Below are 21502 nucleotides of genomic sequence, written 5' to 3'. Positions count from 1 at the left end.
AATATTTTACCCTGATGGAAAAATACATGCTAATTAAATCACCATGTAGCTATAGGCACCAGAAAAGATGGGTTGAACCTTCCAAAGCTCAGATGTATGACAGTGGCATTTATCATGTGCAACTAACAATCAGAATGAGTGGCACACAGCGAAAACATAGCAAAGGACCTTGAACTAGCATTGGCTTAATTTCTGAAACACATTTCAAGGTTTCAAAAAACTTGTTTTCACCTAGTATTTCTGATATTAATAATTTCATAGGTCCGCACAGCCAGATAACACGGGACTCATAAGCAACAGAAGAAAATGTGTGCGATGCACTTCATAGTAAGTAGTTGTGCGTGGGATGGAAGGAAAGGGACCTACTTAAGAATGAGTAGATGGAATAAGAGGAAAGACCAGCGTGCATATTTAACTCCACATCACATTTCTGTATACTCAAGGGCCATTCTTCAAGCCCAGATGCTTCTCTCTGGAATGTTTAGAGGTTTCAGACCTACTATATTGTTACTTTATTTACTGTTAATTCATGCTTCCTTTATGTTAATTCCACTTGACTGCACAAATATTTGAGATTCTTCTCAAGTCTAATTTATGTCTTCCATTTTCCTGTCTTGGCAGAAATTATGAAGAGCTTCCTTGTGTTTACACTGTACAAAAATAGCCAGCAGCCCTTCTATCCAAAGAAAGGGTCTGGACATTGCTGAAGCAATTGTGTCGAAGAGCTCTAAGTAACTTGGTCATTAAAGATAACCTGGGGTCACCTAAGTGTCAGTGCTGTAACACCATTTTTTTTAGTCTACCTTCTCAAAATACCAACAGGAAACGGGTAGATTTCATAGGCAAGCAAGACGTTAAGCAGGGAGACCTCAAAATATCCAGCAGAAACTAGCCTACCTGGCTTCTGTAATAGAACCTACTGGCTATATAGGCATGGAAGCTAATCCTTTTTCAGAGATGGTACTTCCATCTGAGTAGTGGCTATGTAACGCCAGTTCAGGCATTACATCAAGGCCCAAGACATAGGGAAAGAGTCAATGAGGGCCGCTTTAGGCTTTTTTGTTTTTGTTTTAACCTAGACAACATCTATCCCTTGTGGAATTTAATAGATTTTTTACATTCCTGGTACAGAATTCTATATGATGGTTCAGAAGAAACAACAACAACAGAAAAGCTATCCTTCTCAAGGAATGATATAGCTATTGGTTTCATCACGATAGGACTTTTCAAAGGGAATAATAAGAAATAGATTGCAAGGATCTGCCTTAAGACACTTTTTCTTCCAAGTTGTGTGCTATTGCAGAGTATACAAATGTCTACTGTGGGCTCCCTAGTTCCAGTGGAGAGCTGGATAGATCCAGGATAGGGTGTTTGAGGAATACAGGAGTTTATTTGATTGACTTTTCTTTACCCCAAGAACCTCTGTGTCTGACTGATGTACGGGAAAGACGTTTCTTGCCCTTTTATGCAAACTGGTCAGCCAGCATTCATGCCCTTCTGCAGCCTATGCAAACTTGGGGTGAGGGGTGGCGGGGGGTGGATATTTTCCACTGGCATTTGCCTTTTGACAGGTAATATGGAGCAATATGGAGCTGAGCACAGTGCCAGCAGCAGCCAAAGCATCATCCAATTCACAGGCGAAAATATGCCTCTAGCAAGGAATTGGAAATAAATCTCTTATAAATCAATAAGATCTGAACTATCTAGTGTGGAAGAGAGAGCATCTTTTCTCAGAGATGATTATGTACCATACCATAAAAATGGGGAGAAAACAAAACAAAACAAAACAGAAACTGTGTCTGCCTGTTGTTGTTTGGACTTTATCATTCTTCTAATAATTTGGTTTTGGTTTCTCAAAAGTAGACTTGGCAGAATGTGATTTTTTTTTTTTTATAATTTCAACAGATATCTGTTTACCTTTAAGCATTTTAATTTTTTTTATCAATTTAAATGTTCAGAGTTGTGTGAAATTGGGGGGGGGGGAGAGATAATAAGGGGGTCAGATAATAATTATATACTAACAGTAGATCCAAAAAGTTAAACCTGTATAACCATTAAAACACAAATTTTCAACATCACATGGCAAACTCTACAAAGTAAATATTTAAAATTAAACTCTAAAAAGTTCTTAAGTAGCATTGTTCTTACTTTCTGTATCCGTATCTCTAAATTTCTATTATTATTGATGGAAACATTTTTTCAGAAGTTTCTGCGTGTATGGTGAAATCAACATTTACTGGCATTTAACAATAAATTCGAATCCTTCCAAGATTATTCAAAAGGGACAAGAAGTATTTGTTTTCTTTTTTAAGTTGGTGATGAATAACTGACACTCTGTTGGGTTCATTTTCTCACGATCATTCTCATTTTATGTTTCTACCATATTTTTTTCTTGTATCCTCTTTTATTTTTCATTCTTGTTGTATTTTTTCTCTCCTTTGCCTCGCTTTCCCCCGCTCCCTTTCTGTGACTCCCCCCTCAATCTCTCACTCCCGTCAATGTACTCCATCAGCTTTTCTCCTTCCTCCATTTCCTGTTTCCAATACAGTTCTCTCTTTTTTCCCATTTGTCCTTCCTTCCCCTCACACTGTGTGTGTTTCTCTCTCCCTCTCCAAATCTCCTTTTTTCAAATCTCTGTGTCTTTCCTATTACTCCATTTTTGTATGCCTTTTCCATTGCTTCTTCTGGGCTTCAAATCCGTTCTGATTCAAGATAATTGCAGACAGATGCCTGCCATTACCCCTGCTTCTGCACTCTAGGGCACTGTAGAGCAAGGCCCCCATGCTACACCCATAATCAATTCATTGCCTTTTTGGGGCCTGTTACTCACTGAATGCTGCTGCTTGCGGAGTTTTAGAGTCTAGGCTCAGCCATAGAACTTCTACTTCTGCTAGAATTCTGTGCAATGCAGAGTTTGGCAAAATCAATGTTCCATGCAGAATTTTATTTTTTCATGCAGAATTTGTGATTATTACATGAAAAAATAATGGCAGCCCAGTTGTGCAGTCTCCCATTGTCAGCCAACATGGCTGGGACTCCTACTGGCAGCCCAGGAGCCCTGGCTGCCCAGGGCTGACAGTGGGAGCCCTGGCCACCCCAGGGTTGGTGTGATTATGTTGTGTTATTTTGAAAATACAAGATGCAGAATTTTAAAATATTGTGCACAGACATTTTAATTTTGGGGTGCAAAATTCCCCCCAGGAGTAAACTTCAGGGCCTAGAAAAGCACCCTCTTCCCCTCTTGGCAGTGAAGGTTCCCACCTCATCTTCAGAGGGGCTTCTCTGTCCGACTAGCTTCTGCTGATAGTGGAAACAGTGCACCACCTCAGGACCAATAGAGAGACCATTAATGCCTGTATAATTAGTATGTCAGAACAACTAAAAGTGTTTGGCATAACCATCTCCACGAGCTCAGCTTGAGTCCTGAACTTGTGATGTGGAGCTGAAAAGCCCTTCCATACACTCCATTCATTACCAATCCCCATCAAGTCCTGCCAGCACAGGCTGTACTGTTTTTCCTTTGTGGCCCTCTCACCCACCTTTGGAACGTAACTATCTTAACCTGTGACCTCTTTGGGGCAGGGGCCATGTCTCTGTAGCTGTTGTAAAGAGCCACACAAACCAGAACTCCAGTTCTGACTGAGGCCTTTGGGAGCTGCTGCAATAGATACACTATAATGATTGGAAACGCAGTATACTCCCGATTATCCAAATAGCCAGGGTGACTCAGATTTTATTTGTATAATCGTGAGTTCAGATAATGGATAGGGCAGGAGCAGCAATGCAGGGAGGCTCTCTGGTTCCATTGTCATGGCCCCGCTCACTCACTCCTGTGACAGTGGGCTGCAGAGGTCTCCCTGCACTGTCACAGCAGCCATTTAACAGCAGGATTGCTTCCCCCGTAGCCAGGAGTCTCTACTGAATTGTCTGAACCTCTGGATTATCCCCCATGGGGGACCAGGAAGGGATTAGAAGTATGCAGAGGTTTGGATAATAGGATCATACCCAGCTCTTATGTTGCAATTTTTAGTCACTGATCTCAAAGGATTTTACAAAAGAAGAAAGCAGTATTATTCCCGTTTATAGATGAAGCACAGGGAGGTGAAATGACTAGTGCAAGATCTCTTAGTAACCCAGTAGTAGATCTGGGCCTAGAACCCTAGTCTCCTCAGACCCGCTTAAGAGCTTTATCCATGCTGCACTTAAGCACTAGGAAAAAGCCACTTAATATGACCAGGAGAATGCAGCTAATTTAAGACTCAACAGAACATCTGTTTTCTAGCATAGAAGGCTCTCCAAAGATCATCTCATCAGTGTTTTACCAAAGGGCGCCGGCAGCATCTGGGTGTTATTGCAACAGCTCAGGCCCTGGAGCAGACATCCAGTCCGGCTGCATGCACAGATTATTTGATGTGGCCTTCGTGCAGAAAGTTTTAAAGACTGTCAATAAAACTGGCGTGCTTAAGCTGTGACAAAAATTGGACGATGATTCATCAGACATAAGGAGGATGCCTTTTCCCCACACTATTGATCTGCTCTGCCATAGAGAGCACATGGCAGTAGCAAAGCCTGCCTTAATACTGCTCAGGCTGGGTTTTTTTTCCCCCTGCCAGATAAAACCCAAATGGGAAATAGCTCCACGTACTGTAATATCAGAGAGTGATTCATCTCCATAAGAATTATTAGTGGGAAAGCATCCTTCTTTGTGGAGTGGATTGCCTTCAGTGAGGCCACTCACTGTTTTCCTTCATCGTTATTTATTAGCATTTGGTAGTGACTCAGAATTTCTAATAATGTTATAAATTTAAAGGGGGGAAAAGGCTGGTTTTATCTTTTCACTTTTCATTATATAGTTTGCTGCCATAAATCTTTCACATTTCTTCAAAAAAATAGAAATGCCCCATTACAGCTGTTTGAAGCAGAATAAAGCTATGTCACTATAACTATGTTTGTTATTTCATTGTATGGCATTGGTCCTACTCCCTTAATGAGATGGATGCCCTTGCTCCAGTGGTAGCTCTAAATTCAGTTTAGATACTGGTTAAAGCTCTTTCTACTCCCCTGGAAAAAATGATTTGGTGGCTGAATTGACTGGTTGTACGAATATTGCTGTAACGCGATTCTGCATATCTTTAGCTGTTCCCATCCATTTTATTTTCCAATTGGCAATTTCTATTTTCATTTTTGGTTCACAGTTCGTTTGTACTTGATCCCCTGAGACTTTTTCTTGAGCAGGCAGCATGTAAAAATACATAGAATGGATTAACCTCAGTAATCTACTGTTCTTTGGATGTGTGTACACTCTAAAATAGCACTTACGGTGGATACATTGGACCCCTTTTTCCTGTTGATTAGCAACTGCAGCCTGGTTTCTTATGGTCTACTCCACAGCTTTTGTCTCTCTATAAACATGAACTGCAATGCATGTTTTTTACAGTAAGTTAATACGCCAGATTCCTTCACAAGTCACTTGAGACACAGTGCAAGAATGAATTACTCTGAGCTGTCTTTCTGTCTCCTGACAGGTCTGTTTGAAAAGCAGCTTGCCTCAAGCTGAATTCATTGTTATTTCACTTATCTCAGAGTCAGCTAGAGACAGTTTTACAAATCTCTAGCATAAGGCATGAAATGGAATTCAGCAGCAACACTGAGTTTCCTCTTTTCATTTGGCTTTAACCAAATGAATAAGGGCTGATATATTGTTAACACAGAAAACACATTTTTGTGTGTGTTTCTTGAAAAGTTAATCTTCCTATAATCAGTCATCCTGTGAGAAATAGAGTGTAATTTAATGGAAAACCAGCTTTTTCTGATTCCTCTATCTTTCCTTTTATCTACCTCAAACAAAAACTTCTTGGGTGAAGCACGATCATAGATGGTAGCATTTTGTATTTTGGCAAATATACTTAGTTAGATGGCAAATTAGTTATTTCTCTGATGACCAATTACAACAGAAATATGATTTATTTATTTATTTATTATGGGCTGGGTAAAACCTTGCTGTTATGGATTCGGCATAACCTCCACCTTTCATTCAGGATTAACATAAGGAAGTGACTGAAATAATAGGATTCTCCAAACCCACAACACAGACACATGTCCCTTCCCAAAACAAAGGCAAATGCAAGGTTGCCCAGAAATTTGGCTGACCTGCATGGAGGGAATTTCTGGGCATGTTAGAGGGCATGCTAAAGAGGGAGAAACCAAGATGACTTGGACTGAGAAATACAGCCTGGAGAAACATGGTGCATAACCCTGAGGGAAACTGAGAGAGGGGGATTTTGAGTCTGGTGCTGGCTAAAGAGGCTTGGGAATGTAAGCAAAGAAACTATCTCCTATTATTTGATTCCTCCTATATTAAAGGAAATAGGATTTTGTACTCTCGTTTTAATTAATTGATATAACATCAGACAAATACCTGACTATTATCAATTTCTCTAAACCTGGAACAACCTGCTACACCCCAAATTTGACTAACTGCTTAGGCCAAAAGGGTGCAAATATTATCATTACTAATTCATGACACTTAAGCACATCCAAGGTTAGGTTAGGGCCGTTGTGAAGGAACACAGTCCAGGATACATTCTGTTTCCTTAAGGCAGCTCTTTAGAGGGTTCACACTGGCTATGCATCCCTTAGTGTGGTGTAACCTGCTTCCCTCCATATGCTGGACCCACTCAGGAACAAGTGTGGAGGTAGGGTAAGGTTTAGGCCTGTCTCTTCCACATCCCTCCCTCAGAAAATAGCGTTGTCAGGAGTCCGGTTTTTGACTGGAACACCCAGTCGAAAAGGGACCATGGCGGCTCTGGTCAGCACTGTTGACTGGACTGCTAAAAGTCCGGTTAGTGGTGCAGCTGGGCTAAGGCAGGCTCTCTGCCTGTCCTGGCTCCACACAGCTCCTGCAAGTGGCCGGCATGTCCAGCTCCTAGGTGCAGGTGTGGCCAGGGGGTTCCGTGTGCTGACCCTGCCCCGAGTGCTGGCTCTACAGCGCCCATTGGCCAGGAACTGCAGCCAATGGGAGCTGCGGGGTGGTGCCTATTGGAAGAGGCAGCGCACAGAGCGGCCTGACCACGCCTCCCCCTAGGAGCCAAGGGATATGTCTCCACCTCTAGGAGCTGCCTGAGGTAAGCACCACCCAGATCCTGCACTCTCCCATGCCCCAATCCCCAGCCCGGAGCCCCCTCCTGCAACCCAAACCCGTGATTCCTGTACCCACCCCAGAGCCTGCACCCCTAGCTGGAGTCCTCACTCCTCCCACACCCCAACCCCCTGCCACAGCCTGGATCCCCCTCTCAGACCCTGAACCCTTCATTTCTGTCCCAACCCCAGAGCCTGCACCCCCAGCCGGAGCCCTCACCCCCTCCCTCACCCCAACCCCCTGTCCCAGTCCTGTGAAAGTGAGTGAGGGTGGGGGAGAGCAAGTAACAGAGGTAGAGGGGGTGGAGTGAGCAGGGGTGGGGCCTCAGAGAAGGGGCGGAGCAGGGGCGGAGCAAAGGTGTTCCATTTTCTGGGATTAGAAAGTTGGCAACCAAATCAGAAGAACAGGCATGAAGCAGTCTCTGCTGTCCCCCTCAAGAGGAGGGGAATATTTTCAAAAGCACCTGAGGAATTTAGACTCATTGGGTGAGATCCTTAACCCTTGCAAGCTTCATTACACCATGTAAAAGGCTGGAGTGGTGTAAAGGGGCCCTAAAAGCCTCACTTTTGGCCAGAGGAGAACTTCCCCATCACAGGAACTGTGAAAGACGGCTGGGTATTGGGTAGTGCTGTGGACCATAGGGCAGCCCTGGAAGGCTGCATAACTTTTGGGCTCCCAGGGCTTTCTAAGTTATGCCAGGGGCCCCTGTAGCAGCCCAAAGTCAGGAGGGTGCAAAAGGTGGCTTAAAGCCATCTTAGTTCCCTCCCTGCCCCCGTGCCTCCTGAGCAGCACAGACTCCCCATCCCCCACTGAATTTCAATTGGATTTGTGTTTCTAAATCCCTGAGGTGCTTTGGAAGATCTCCCCTGAAGGCTGCAGTTCTGCCTGACTCTCACACAGGCTGTGCAAGGTGAGGGAAAGGCTCCTTATACCCTTCCAAACTTCACACCTCTATCAGGACCAAGCCCATAATTAGCATCATCCTATTTATACAAAATGTTTGAGGGGCTTTTCACAGAACAAATTCCGCAGCTGACTGTTAAGACAAACTGTCCATTGAAATCAGTAAGATGTTCTGTTTAAAAATCAGTGACATTAGCACAAAGTCTACAGAGTTTCTAAATGAATGGGCTTGCAATGTTAAACTTAGTTTAACATTCTAGTTTTGTGAAATAACAGGATTATGTCCCCAGTGAGTTGCATTGCTAGGTTCTCAGTGTTAATTTATCAGTTAATAATGCACAGTAGGTTTTTTTTAGCTTCATCCAAAAGACCAGATAAAGCATTACATGGCATTGTAGGGATTTTTAATCAACTGTAATTAAACATGTAATAATACAATATTTATCCATGGTGGTCAATTTAGAATAGATGAATATTTCTACAGGGGTCTCTCACTTTCTGCAGTAAAAACTGGCACAGGATGGATTCCTAATAGGCAACTCAGAGCAGCTCAGGGCCGCTGGGGAATGTACTACTACTCATTCTAGCACCTCCTCCCTTTCTAGTTACTATTCATTTAGTGAGTTAGTCAGCTTTAATGTAGTAAGTCTAAACATTTTGCATGAAAACACTAACCAGCTAATGCAAACATTCAAGAGTTGGGGAGCAGCCACTATACACATTGTGTTTTCCTTCAGCATCAGCAGATTTCAGGGCAGAAGTCTGTACTTTGGTTTATGCTGCTAGAAATAACTTTACGTGTTTCCCTTGGCAATATGCCTTTGGAACAGGGGTGAATTTGCAGTTAGGGGGTTGATGGGTAGTCGATGGTAGTAGAGTTTACAACTGAACTATTAGCACTGAAATTTGGTTTATGATAATTTTAATAATAATGAAAATAATAGCATCCCCTTCTCCAATGCCCTAAGGGTGCTAAAGAATAGAGCCAGATAAGAAATTTTGGTGTTTTGTCCTATGAGAATTTTCAAAATGTATACACATTTTCCAGCCCAAATTGGGACAAAAAGTTGAAATCTTGAAAATTCAGATCAGGTCAATTGAAACTTTTTTTTATAATTCTGAAATATTTTGTTTCGATTTTGACCTTTTAAATTTTCTTTTACTACAAATTAACTTATATTTCAAAATGAAAGGTCATTTTGATCAAGTACTAAAACTTCTTTGTTTTGAAAATGTTGAAATGGGACCATCAAAGGTTTTTTGAATTTTTTTTTTTTTTTTTTTTTTTTTTGAATCGGGCAATTCATTGAAATCGAGACTTTCTCATAGTTTCAGTTTTGGCAAATCAGCATTTTCTGACACAAAGATGTTTCATCCAAAAATTCCCAGTTAGTTCTACTGAAGAAACAGAATTAAAATACCATAGAATGAAGGCGTCCAGGAATCAAAAAAATTAAATATTTTAAACCCAAACTGGCGCCATAAAATAAGGGTCGATCCTACACAAAAGTGTGTATCTCTGTGTGTGTAAGAACTCAGTTCAGCTCATTTTTCTGCAGATGGGAGGAAGGAATGCTGAAGTTTTTCATGTTCACAACTCAATCTTTTCTTAAAAGTCAAACAAATTACCTTTATGATAAGTTATTTTTTCACTATACATCATCAGAATTGGGGAATAATTTAAAAACATAAGGTGAAAACAGAAATATTCATCATTAGCCTCCAAGTGTACAGTGGATCCTGTCCAAAATTCCTCATTTTCTTGAGTGCTCAAACTTTATCCAATGGTTATATGATCACCCTGCCTCTGATACCTCTCTTACATGCACTGTTCTAATTACATATTAGGAGTTTCATCATCCATCTGGCTTTGAGTTTAACAATCCAATGTAACATACAAAACTGAAAAACAGACTATATATCACCCTTGTTGACTGGTGTATCTACAACTAGCCATAAACATTAATCTTGTAATTCTACAAAATTCAAAACAAATGCTGTGGAAGTATATGTTATGGTATGTATAAACACATATCAGTTATATCTTTTCTGTTCTGGTTCCAAATTATGTAATTACCTTTAACCATGTAGTAAAATGGACTTTTTTTTTTTTTTTTTTGCAAGGCAATACGTCAGAGAGCCAACCTAAACAAAACAGAACACCCATGGACAGATCCTGCTGTCGGTCATGAAGAGATAATAGAGTTGGTCTGGATTTACAAGGTGCAATTGACAGAGGAATTTGACCAACTTCACCAGATTTAGAGCTATGCAAAAAATTCCCATCAGTCACAATATATCTATCTCTGGAGACAGAGATAATATAGACAGATATATATACAGAATATATATATTTTCTGAAACAAAGATGTTTTGTCCAAAAATTCCCAGTTAGTTCTACTGAAGAAACAGAATTAAAATACCATAGAATTAAGGCGTTCAGGAAACAGAAAAATGAAATATTTTAAACCATTGAAACTGGCACCATATGCTATATGCCTTGCACTGTCTTTTGATTTTTGCGTTACCACATGGAAAACATATATTTGCACCTAAAAACTTGTGAAAAGAAACTGGACAATTTTTTGTAAGCCTCTGTAGAATATTGTCTTAAAGGAATCCACCAAATACAGTTGCTTGTAGAAATATAACATCTCCTTTAATCCTTTATTCAAATATCTCAACTTTCTTATTTCTATTTTCACTGTTGCGAGCTAGATTATGAAGCCCTATTCCTTGCTGTATCATGCCATCAGTTTTTAAGCAGAACTCTTTAGTGGTATCCTCAGTTTCTATTCTATCATTACTCAGACAAAACTCTCCTTGATTTTACAATTTGGCCCTGCAATTTAGGATCAGTTTTAACCAAAGCAGGTATGCTGCTAAAACATATCCCAATTTCGTGGTGCAATTTCTAACAGCCGAACTGTGTCATTTAAAATGTGCTTTATGTTGGGGCAATGCAGAGCTGCATGACCCTAGGAGAATTTATCTGTAGGGGTTTTACTTCGGGGGGTATAATCTCCAACACCATGGCACACAGGGCTGGTGTGCACACTGATCTATTTGTTTAGATAATGCATCCTGCCTTCCACACCGCAAGCCCATCTATGACTGTGGATGTGAGGTAACAAAATTCTCTTTTCCCCAGTGCTCTCATAGGTCCTGTTTACAAAATGCTACTGCTTAGGTTCAATTTGTGGGTTCTGGATTGGGTCCCATGCTTTTAATCTCTGCTCAGATTTCAAAATTGACTGAACTAAACTGGGTATCTTCCAAATTTCTCTGATCTTTCGCCTTTCCTTTTTACTCAGCTAAATTCTCCATGAACAGTACCCATCCAGGGACATCGGTTGCTATGGAAGAAGGGAGGGGGGCAGTTGCCCCACCCAGACCTTTGTTTGCCCCCTTTCCCCCCTGCCCCGACTTTCCAGAGGTCTATATACTTCATTTCCCCCAACTTTGTGGGATATAATATAGTCACAGATAATGTTCTATATGCTGACACAACTTTGCCCCACATTATTTCCAATTTTTCTGAAATGACTTCCCTGCACTCATCTGTTTGTCATTCCCTGTTATCAAAGAGTGGGATTCCAAAAGAAGACAAGAGGGTCAGATTTCAATTTTTATTTTAAATTAAACTCACATACATAACTCAAAAGCATCACCATCTGAGTCAAACTCCTTTTGAGAGTTAGTCCTTAACTGTTGAAACACTGGACCATAAGAACTTAGGAATTGCCATACTGCCTGAGACCCATACTTCATCCATTCTAGGATTCTGTCTCATGACAGTGGCCGGCACCAGATGCTTCACAGGAAGAAACCCTACCATAGGCAGATATGGGATAATCTACCCACACGGAAATGTCTTGCTAGCCCCTAACAGTTACAGATTGACACGAACCGTGAAGTATGAGGTTTTATATCCCTTTCAAAATTCTTCAATCCGTGGTGGAAAATTAGCAAACTGTGTACACAATGATATGCAATATCCTACATCGTCTCAATAACAGCTCAACAATGCTAAAACATATTCCTAATTTACTTTAGTTTTACAATATCATTTTAGCATATGCCTTTATTTACTACCTACAGTACCTGACAAGTGGATTAATAATGATGTGTATATTTTATTAAATAAAATTTTAGGCAAATTGAAAGATACCCAAATCTAGATCCAACACGTGTATGTAAAATCCCCATTGGTGGGGGTTGTGCAGTACGTGATGTACTGTACCACCAGGAATTTGAAAAGGTGATGGATAAGGGGAGGATATCAAAAATGTAAGCAAACTCCCCGAAAAAGGAATGCAAGGAGTTCAGCATTCCTCTTTGCACTTACAGCCATGGAAACGATAATAACATTCTCTTTGTTGACATACTTTGCAGATCAGCATTGCCTTTCCTATATATACGATCACACATAGTACACTGAATTAGTCAATGACACTCTCACATCCCTTTGTTCTGCTAGCTGTGGAATAGAAGCACATTCTCTCCCCTGGCTCTCTGACACACCAGGCTAATGACAATATTGAGTCTCATTATTAGCCAGTCACTTACTAGGGACAGAGCTTACCACTCAAGCACTGCAGGCCTGTTTCTCTACAGCGTTCCTCACTCTCACTAAAATTATATTATCTTTTTAAAATTGTCTGGTCCCATTTGAGTGAAAAAACTAACCACGCCACTAGGATCTTTAAAGAGGGAAACCTAAACTGAGATGGATATAGTTACATATGTATTCCATCCACAGCCTTTTGGCCCTCAGGGTAGTGTTCTTGGGATTTTACTGCCAGGCTTAAGGGAATATACAAGGCACCTGAAAACAGGATTCAATACCACATTTGTAGAGATGCACATGTGTATGCAGGAAATGGAGATGTTGCCAGCAGGTCTGCCATAGTGAAATTGCAGTGAATGGAAAGATAGAGAAGCACATTTCTATCATTTATACTATGTATGGTATTACAGAGATGACAGTAAGGGAGAAAGTGGCAGAAATAACTCTATAACTGCACCCCAGTCCTTACATTTGTGACGTTATACTGTTTTTCATTCCCTATTTATTAAGGGAACAAAATAGCTTTCATGTGAGTTCTGAGTTTGCATTTCATTTAATTGAAACTTTTAGGTGTGCATTATTATAGACATTTTGAGGAGTGACATTGGTAGAGAATAAGTTCATCCTTTATATTTCAAAATTAATTAAGAACTAGTATGCCTCCAATTTGCTGCAGCACATCAACCATTTTGAACTACTTTTACACACTCATTAATTATAGCACTCTAAGAGATTAGAAAGGTCCAGTAATTTGGCCAGTATAATCTTAAGAGTCTGTTATACATTCCACATGCCTGTGGCTTCTAGTAATGTTAATGAGAATTTCAGGCACACAACAGTAACAGAATAAACTCTTTGAAATGTATGGGCTCTTGATTCTCTTTTTGTCACGTCCTAAATTAATATTACTGTCCTAATGCAATTAGTCTGTAAGACAAGGCTATCACCTGCTTTAGATTCATATAATATATCTCAGATGAGCCTTTTAAACAATCACACTATTCAGAAGGGAAGACCCGACCAATCAGCTTTGCAAATTCTTCTAAACTGTCTGTGTATTTATCTGTTTATCACTGTAGCGTTCGTCATCAAAGAATTTGACCACTGAGATTCTTCTCACAAATTTTTCAAAGGGACCTCCACTTGTCCTCCATTTATGCATGCACAACTTTGAAATCACTTTCCCACACAATTCTTGTACACTCTTGCTTCTGCCTGGTATTTAGATGTGCACAGCCCATTTGTACTCTGCTTGTATCCCATGCACCATTGGGGTTTGCATTTTATCATTTTCATACACAAGTGTTAGTCCTCAAAAACTGCACATACAGCTTGCTTGAAAGCTTTTCTTTTTAATTTTAAAACTACAGCTATGGGCATGAATAAATATTTAAGTATTTTATATACAGGAGAGACTGAGTGGGTATGTCTACACTACAATATAAGCCCAGGCTCAGTCCCAGGCTTGAGCCCAAACCCCGCTGCAGTCTATACACAAATCTCTCAGACTTGGGCTGAGACCTAGAGTTCCATGAAGGGGTGGAGGGTCAAAGCCTATGTCAAAACGTGACCCAGGGTTCGAGTCCTATTGCTTCACAGTGTAGATATAGCCCCATTTGACTCATGTCCTGAGAGTCTGCCAACTTTCTTCATCCCAACAATCTTCAGTCAACACAACTGAAAACGGAAGCTATCCCCATCCCCATGATATATAGCAGCATAGACCGACCATTTCATGAGGCGTTTGACCAGCTGCTGGGCACTGCAGCCAGCACAGAGCCAACTTTGGTGCACGAGAACCCAGTCAGCTGGTATGGTGCTCGACTGGTCCCTGAATCCAGCATAAGAGCCAGCAGCATGTTCCAAATGAAGACCATAAACACACTCTGTCCGAGACTGATCCCAGGGTCAGCAGCAAAGTCTGGATCTATACTCGGAGGAGCAGTCCAATGTCCCCCCCAAGAAACAACAGCCTGCTGCTGAGCCCGTAGCAACCCAGAGGAGACAGAAGCTGCCACTGAGCCTGGTAAGTTTCTGACTCCAATTTAAAGTTTATTACTAGAGTAAAGGGAGGGATTTCTGAGAAGCCCAAGCTAACAGCATGTATCAGCTAATGGTGGATTGTATCCCAACCCCTTGAGTCCCCCCTCTCTCTCATCCCCACCAGGTGGAGTTCAAAATGGTGACTGGGAAATGCAAACAGTAATATTTTCACGGGAAAGGCACAGGTTTTTGCTAGGGTCATTCCTGTTTTCCTAAGAGTAATAATGGCATTAAGTTTACCACCAGGGAATCACTCAGTGGCTATGGAGCTGCACGGAGACAGTGAACTCAGTGTGTGTTATTGGGGAAATGTGTTCTATTTCCAAATCCAGTCCATTTCTGTTCAAGACAGTCCCTGGGTGACAAAATCATTTGTCCCAAGCACTACTGGGGTGTCAATTTTTGCTGTGGAGTTCTGAGTGTTTGCTTGCAGCCATAATCGGGTAAGCCATGTGGAAGCTAACACAGCATCCTCTTCATTCCCTCCTAGATTCTGATTCAATCTCGAGTGTTGATAGCTGCAAACTTTTCCTGACATAGGAACTCCATATAGAGAGTCACACAGTGGGGAAGGGTGTATTTTCACCTCTGTAGCTGACCAGACTGCGCCACTTACAGATGCACTATTCAGTCACAATACATTTCAATATTTCAGCGGTGTATGCCACAGGTTTCCCAGCAGCAGCTTGGAATACCATCTTTCTTTGCCAATAGGGCACCACAAGAACAGTTATTTCCTCCAAAATGTGAAAGGTCTGAAATGATGGAAAATGCCTTTTGTAGTAAGGCCACTTGCGGCTCACCCCCACCCACTCCCCACAATCCAAGTAGTTATGCAAGTGTTAGAAAACAGAAACAGCTTGTAATTTAACTTACCATTGTCTCTGCCCTTCTGCAATTAACCAGGCCGTGTCCAGGAAGAGTCTGTGGACTTAAGTGTATCTTTAACAATATATTGGGATTCAATTTTGAAATGTAACATTTTATCCTCTTGAAAATCCACAAGAATTAATTCTATGCTCCTCCACTGAGCAAGCTGAGACAATAAACCTCTGTTTCTTGTCCTATTTCAGGCCCCTCAACCTCTAATGGCAGCTGTACAGCCACAACTTGACACCTGGCCAGACATACCTTCACAGACCAATGCCAAGAGGAATTGTTTCTGTGATGAAACTATAGTTGAAGTTCCTGAGAGGGTGGACAGGCAGGTCCAGGACTGGAAGATGAGGGACTTAAAACTGTCTAAATGGTTTGCAGGAAGCAGGAGGAAAGTCTGAGGGTTGCTGCGCAGCTGGGCACAGGATTTCAGGGTAGGAGCAGGCACTTAGACTGCAGTTCCCGGAACAGGAATGGCAGCTAAGGGAGAAGGACAGAGAGAACTGTTTGAGTGACTCATCTCCATCATGGCTGGAAGAGTACTGACTTCTGCTGCCTCTCCCACACCACGCCTGGTCCCTCTGCAACATACTCTCAGACCAGAAGTAGCTTGTACAACTCCATATCTGGATTTCCCATGCAATCAGGCCCCATGAATGACTGGGCAGAGCAACTAAGCCACGTGCAGCCTTTCTTCTTGAACCACCTCTCCTATAGATACCTCCACCCCAGCACCGAGTGCACAGAAAGTGGGGAAGAAGAACGTAGAACCAGGGGATATGCAGTGATGGTGGGTTGTGTTGTGATTGTTTCCTGCACTTCTAAAAAAATGTTTTTGTGTTACTTGATTTTGGATGTTGTAATGGCAGCTGGGCTAGAAGACAATGGGTGACTGTTGTACTGTTTTAACACATTTACAAATAAAGCCTTTTATGTCATCAAGAAAGTTTATTGCTAACATTGCATCTTATCATACAATCATGAAACACATGATAAGCAGTAATTATGCATTACTAAGGAAACACGTTTCCTCTATAAAGTTTGGTATAACGATTCACACTTCAATAATTTCCTTATAGGAACCCATGCTGTGATTACTCTCATCCCCCACTTCAGTATTCATCATGTCATCATGTCATTCATAAGTACATTGCAGGAAGTGGCGCGGGCCAAGGGATGTGCTGGCCGCTGCTTCCCGCACCCCCATTGGCCTGGAACGGCAAACTGTGGCCTGTGGGAGCTGTGATTGACCAAACCTGTGGATGCATCAGGTAAACAAACCGGCCCGGCCTGGCCCGGCCCGCCAGGGTGATTACCCTGGTGGGCCGCGGGCCAAACATTGCCGATCCCTAGACTAGAATGTAGGCAGTCTGGCCCAGTAGTCAGAACAAGAGTCTGGTCTAGTGAACAGAACAGGCTTCCAGGTTGGGGAAGGAAGCCAGGAGGCAGCACCAGAGTCAATGCCAGTTAGCAGAGCCAGAGGTCAAGCCAGAGACAGGCACAAGCAGGGTCCAATACAGCCACAACAGGAAACCATCTTGCTGTTCAGACAAACTTCCTGTTCCTCCTGCTGGCCTAAATACAGTGGTTGGACCAACCATTGGGGTCAGGCGATCCTCCAATCAGAGCTCTGATGGGTGGTGCCTTGGCTGGGACTATAGCCCTAGTAGCTTCTTAGCCCCTATGCTTTGGTAGCCATAAGGTGGAGACCAGGATGTGGCAGCTGTCTGGGTCCTCCTAGGCTTGGGTTCAAGACATGGGACATTACAGTGCAAGTCCATAATGTGGCAATGCAAAGTATCCCTGACTTCTGTTGCCTGGGTGTATCCAGCTCCAACTGTGATAGGTTCACTTTCTGGCTGAGCATACAGATTCAGCAGCCACTTGCTGTCATGGGTCTGTTCACAGGGGAATGGCTCCTTCTGGCTTCATAAAACTCATGCAGCATGCAGCAAGCCACAGAAAGCATTAATGACACTGACACCCGAACAGATCTGTAGACATCTCCAGTGTGATTTCAATCTGCTCACATCACATTCTACACCTCCTGGGAGTGTAATTACCAAGGCCTCTGAAATCAGGGTATGGTAAGCCAAGGCAAAAGTGGGGAACAATAACTCCATTTATGACAACGTCATTTGGTGGAAATATAGTCCCAGCCTGTCCATGAATATAGACTTCTGATCAGTGAAAAACCCTTGCATCATGAACTTTCCTAGGGCAGCCCAGGTTGACATTCATAAATCACCCTCTGTGGTCCACAAAGGCCTGCATAAAAATGGAGTAGTACCCTTTGTGGTTTATGTCCTCATGTGATCCCCGAGGAGGGCACATGAGTCCCATCAATGGCCCCAATGCATTCTCTCTAAGACAGCAATTATTTCAAGAATATTAATGTCCGCCACCTTGGAGTAAACTACATGCCTGATTGCTTCAGAAACTTCCACCACCATTTTACCTATAGTCAATTTCCCAACACCAAACTGGTTGACAATGGACCTATAGCAGTCTGGAGTAGCTGGCTTCCAGATGGTTATAGCAACCTGCTTCTGGACTGGCAAGGATGACCTCATGTGTGTCTTTACACTGGAGGGTTGGGGCAAGCTGCTCACAAAGCTCCCAAAATGGAGCTTTCTTCATGCAGAAGCTCTGGACCCACTGCTGATCATCCCAGCTCTGCATGACAGTGTGATCCCACCAGTTTGTGCTTGTGGCCCTGCGCCAGAAGCGCTGGTCTACATAGGTGACATCAGCCACTATGATGACTACACTCAGCAGCATCAGCCAGTGCGAAGCTCTGCCCATTTCCTGACACAGTAAAAGTGCAAACAAGAGAACTCCTTGAAAAGGGGTCTCCTCCATGTCACTCAGCAGGATGGGTTAGCGGGCTGTTCAACTTCCTATAAAATGGAGGGTGAGCAGTAAAGTTCTCCTGCAGTGCACCACAAACAAAAGGCTACAGAGCCACCACATTTTGAGGTGCTCAAGAGCATCTGGGATACATTTGGTTTGATTTGGGTCTGTGTGCTGCAGTGTGGACCCCAGAGCCCCAGGTTCAAGCCTGGGTTAGAAAATTAACATGTTGTTAAGAATTAGTGTAGACACTAAAGCCCCAGATTCTCTAACATGGATCAGTTGACTCAAGTTCCACTGTCCCTGGGCTTACATTGCAATGTAGACATACCCAGAGAGACCAACCCCCAGAGTACCCTGTAGGGTAGGAAAGCCTAGTGTGGGAATCTCACCTGGGATTAGTCACTGAACAGCATGGCAGCATCAGGATTTAGGAAGTTTTGTTGTTACCCACTGTCAAACATTTAAGTACCTGGGGGACTTTCTCAGTGGAAACTTAGGTTAGGTAGCTGCTGAGCTGGGGTTTTGAGGGTCTTAGTTTTGGGTTTAGGCATCTAATGCAGCAATTAGTCACCTCAAAACCGGGAGGAAAGATCAAACCAGTATCTTAGATGCGTATATACAAATGCGAGAAGTATGGGGAATAAGCAGGAAGAACTGGAAGTGCTAATAAATAAATACAACTATGACATTGTTGGCATCACTGAAACTTGGTGGGATAATACACATGATTGGAATGTTGGTGTGGATGGGTACAGCTTGCTCAGGAAGGATAGACAGGGGAAAAAGGGAGGAGGTGTTGCCTTATATATTAAAAATGTACACACTTGGACTGAGGTAGAGATGGACATAGGAGACGGAAGTGTTGAGAGTCTCTGGGTTAGGCTTAAAGGGGCAAAAAACAAGGGAGATGTCCTGCTAGGAGTCTACTACAGGCCACCTAACCAGGTGGAAGAAGTGGATGAGGCTTTTTTCAAGCAACTAACAAAATCATCCAAAGCCCAAGATTTGGTGGTGATGGGGGACTTCAACTATACGGATATATGTTGGGAGAATAACACAGCGGGGCACAGACTATCCAACAAATTCTTGGACTGCATTGGGGACAACTTTTTATTTCAGAAGGTTGAAAAAGCTACTAGGGGGGAAGCTGTTCTAGACTTGATTTTAACAAATAGGGAGGAACTCGTTGAGAATGTGAAAGTAGAAGGCAGCCTGGGTGAAAGTGATCATGAAATCATAGAGTTTGCAATTCTAAAGAAGGGTAGAAGGGAGAACAGCAAAATAGAGACAATGGATTTCAGGAAGGCAGATTTTGGGAAGCTCAGAGAGCTGATGGGTAAAGTCCCATGGGAATCAAGACTGAGGGGAAAAACAACTGAGGAGAGTTGGCAGTTTTTCAAAGGGACACTATTAAGGGCCCAAAAGCAAGCTATTCCACTGGTTAGGAAAGATAGAAAATGTGGCAAAAGACCACCTTGGCTTAACCACGAGATCTTGCACGATCTAAAAAATAAAAAGGAGTCGTATAAAAAATGGAAACTAGGACAGATTACAAAGGATGAATATAGGCAAACAACACAGGAATGCAGGGGCAAGATTAGAAAGGCAAAGGCACAAAATGAGCTCAAACTAGCTACGGGAATAAAAGGAAACAAGAAGACTTTTTATCAATACATTAGAAGCAAGAGGAAGACCAAAGACAGGGTAGGTCCACTGCTTAGTGAAGAGGGAGAAACAGTAACAGGAAACTTGGAAATGGCAGAGATGCTTAATGACTTCTTTGTTTCGGTCTTCACCGAGAAGTCTGAAGGAATGCCTAACATAGTGAATGCTAATGGGAAGGGGGTAGGTTTAGCGGATAAAATAAAAAAAGAACAAGTTAAAAATCACTTAGAAAAGTTAGATGCCTGCAAGTCACCCGGGCCTGATGAAATGCATCCTAGAATACTCAAGGAGCTAATAGAGGAGGTATCTGAGCCTCTAGCTATTATCTTTGGAAAGTCATGGGAGACGGGAGAGATTCCAGAAGACTGGAAAAGGGCAAATATAGTGCCCATCTATAAAAAGGGAAATAAAAACAACCCAGGTAACTACAGACCAGTTAGTTTAACTTCTGTGCCAGGGAAGATAATGGAGCAAGTAATTAAGGAAATCATCTGCAAACACTTGGAAGGTGGTAAGGTGATAGGGAACAGCCAGCATGGATTTGTGAAGAACAAATCATGTCAAACCAATCTGATAGCTTCCTTTGATAGGATAACGAGCCTTGTGGATAAGGGTGAAGCGGTGGATGTGGTATACCTAGACTTTAGTAAGGCATTTGATACGGTCTCGCATGATATTCTTATCGATAAACTAGGCAAATACAAATTAGATGGGGCTACTATAAGGTGGGTGCATAACTGGCTGGATAACCGTACTCAGAGAGTTGTTATTAATGGTTCCCAATCCTGCTGGAAAGGCGTAACGAGTGGGGTTCCGCAGGGGTCTGTTTTGGGACCGGCTCTGTTCAATATCTTCATCAACGACTTAGATATTGGCATAGAAAGTACGCTTATTAAGTTTGCGGATGATACCAAACTGGGAGGGATTGCAACTACTTTGGAGGACAGGGTCATAATTCAAAATGATCTGGACAAATTGGAGAAATGGGCTGAGGTAAACAGGATGAAGTTTAACAAAGACAAATGCAAAGTGCTCTACTTAGGAAGGAAAAATCAATTTCACACATACAGAATGGGAAAAGACTGTCTAGGAAGGAGTACGGCAGAAAGGGATCTAGGGGTTATAGTGGACCACAAGCTAAATATGAGTCAACAGTGTGATGCTGTTGCAAAAAAAGCAAACATGATTCTGGGATGCATTAACAGGTGTGTTGTGAGCAAGACACGAGAAGTCATTCTTCCGCTCTACTCTGCTCTGGTTAGGCCTCAGCTGGAGTATTGTGTCCAGTTCTGCGCGCCGCATTTTAAAAAAGATGTCGAGAAATTGGAAAGGGTCCAAAGAAGAGCAACAAGAATGATTAAAGGTCTTGAGAACATGACCTATGAAGGAAGGCTGAAAGAACTGGGTTTGTTTAGTTTGGAAAAGAGAAGACTGAGAGGGGACATGATAGC

Source organism: Trachemys scripta, chromosome 2 (genome assembly GCF_013100865.1).
Source record: "Trachemys scripta elegans isolate TJP31775 chromosome 2, CAS_Tse_1.0, whole genome shotgun sequence".
Lineage (NCBI taxonomy): Eukaryota > Metazoa > Chordata > Testudines > Emydidae > Trachemys > Trachemys scripta.
Note: the sequence above shows the minus strand (reverse complement) of the source record.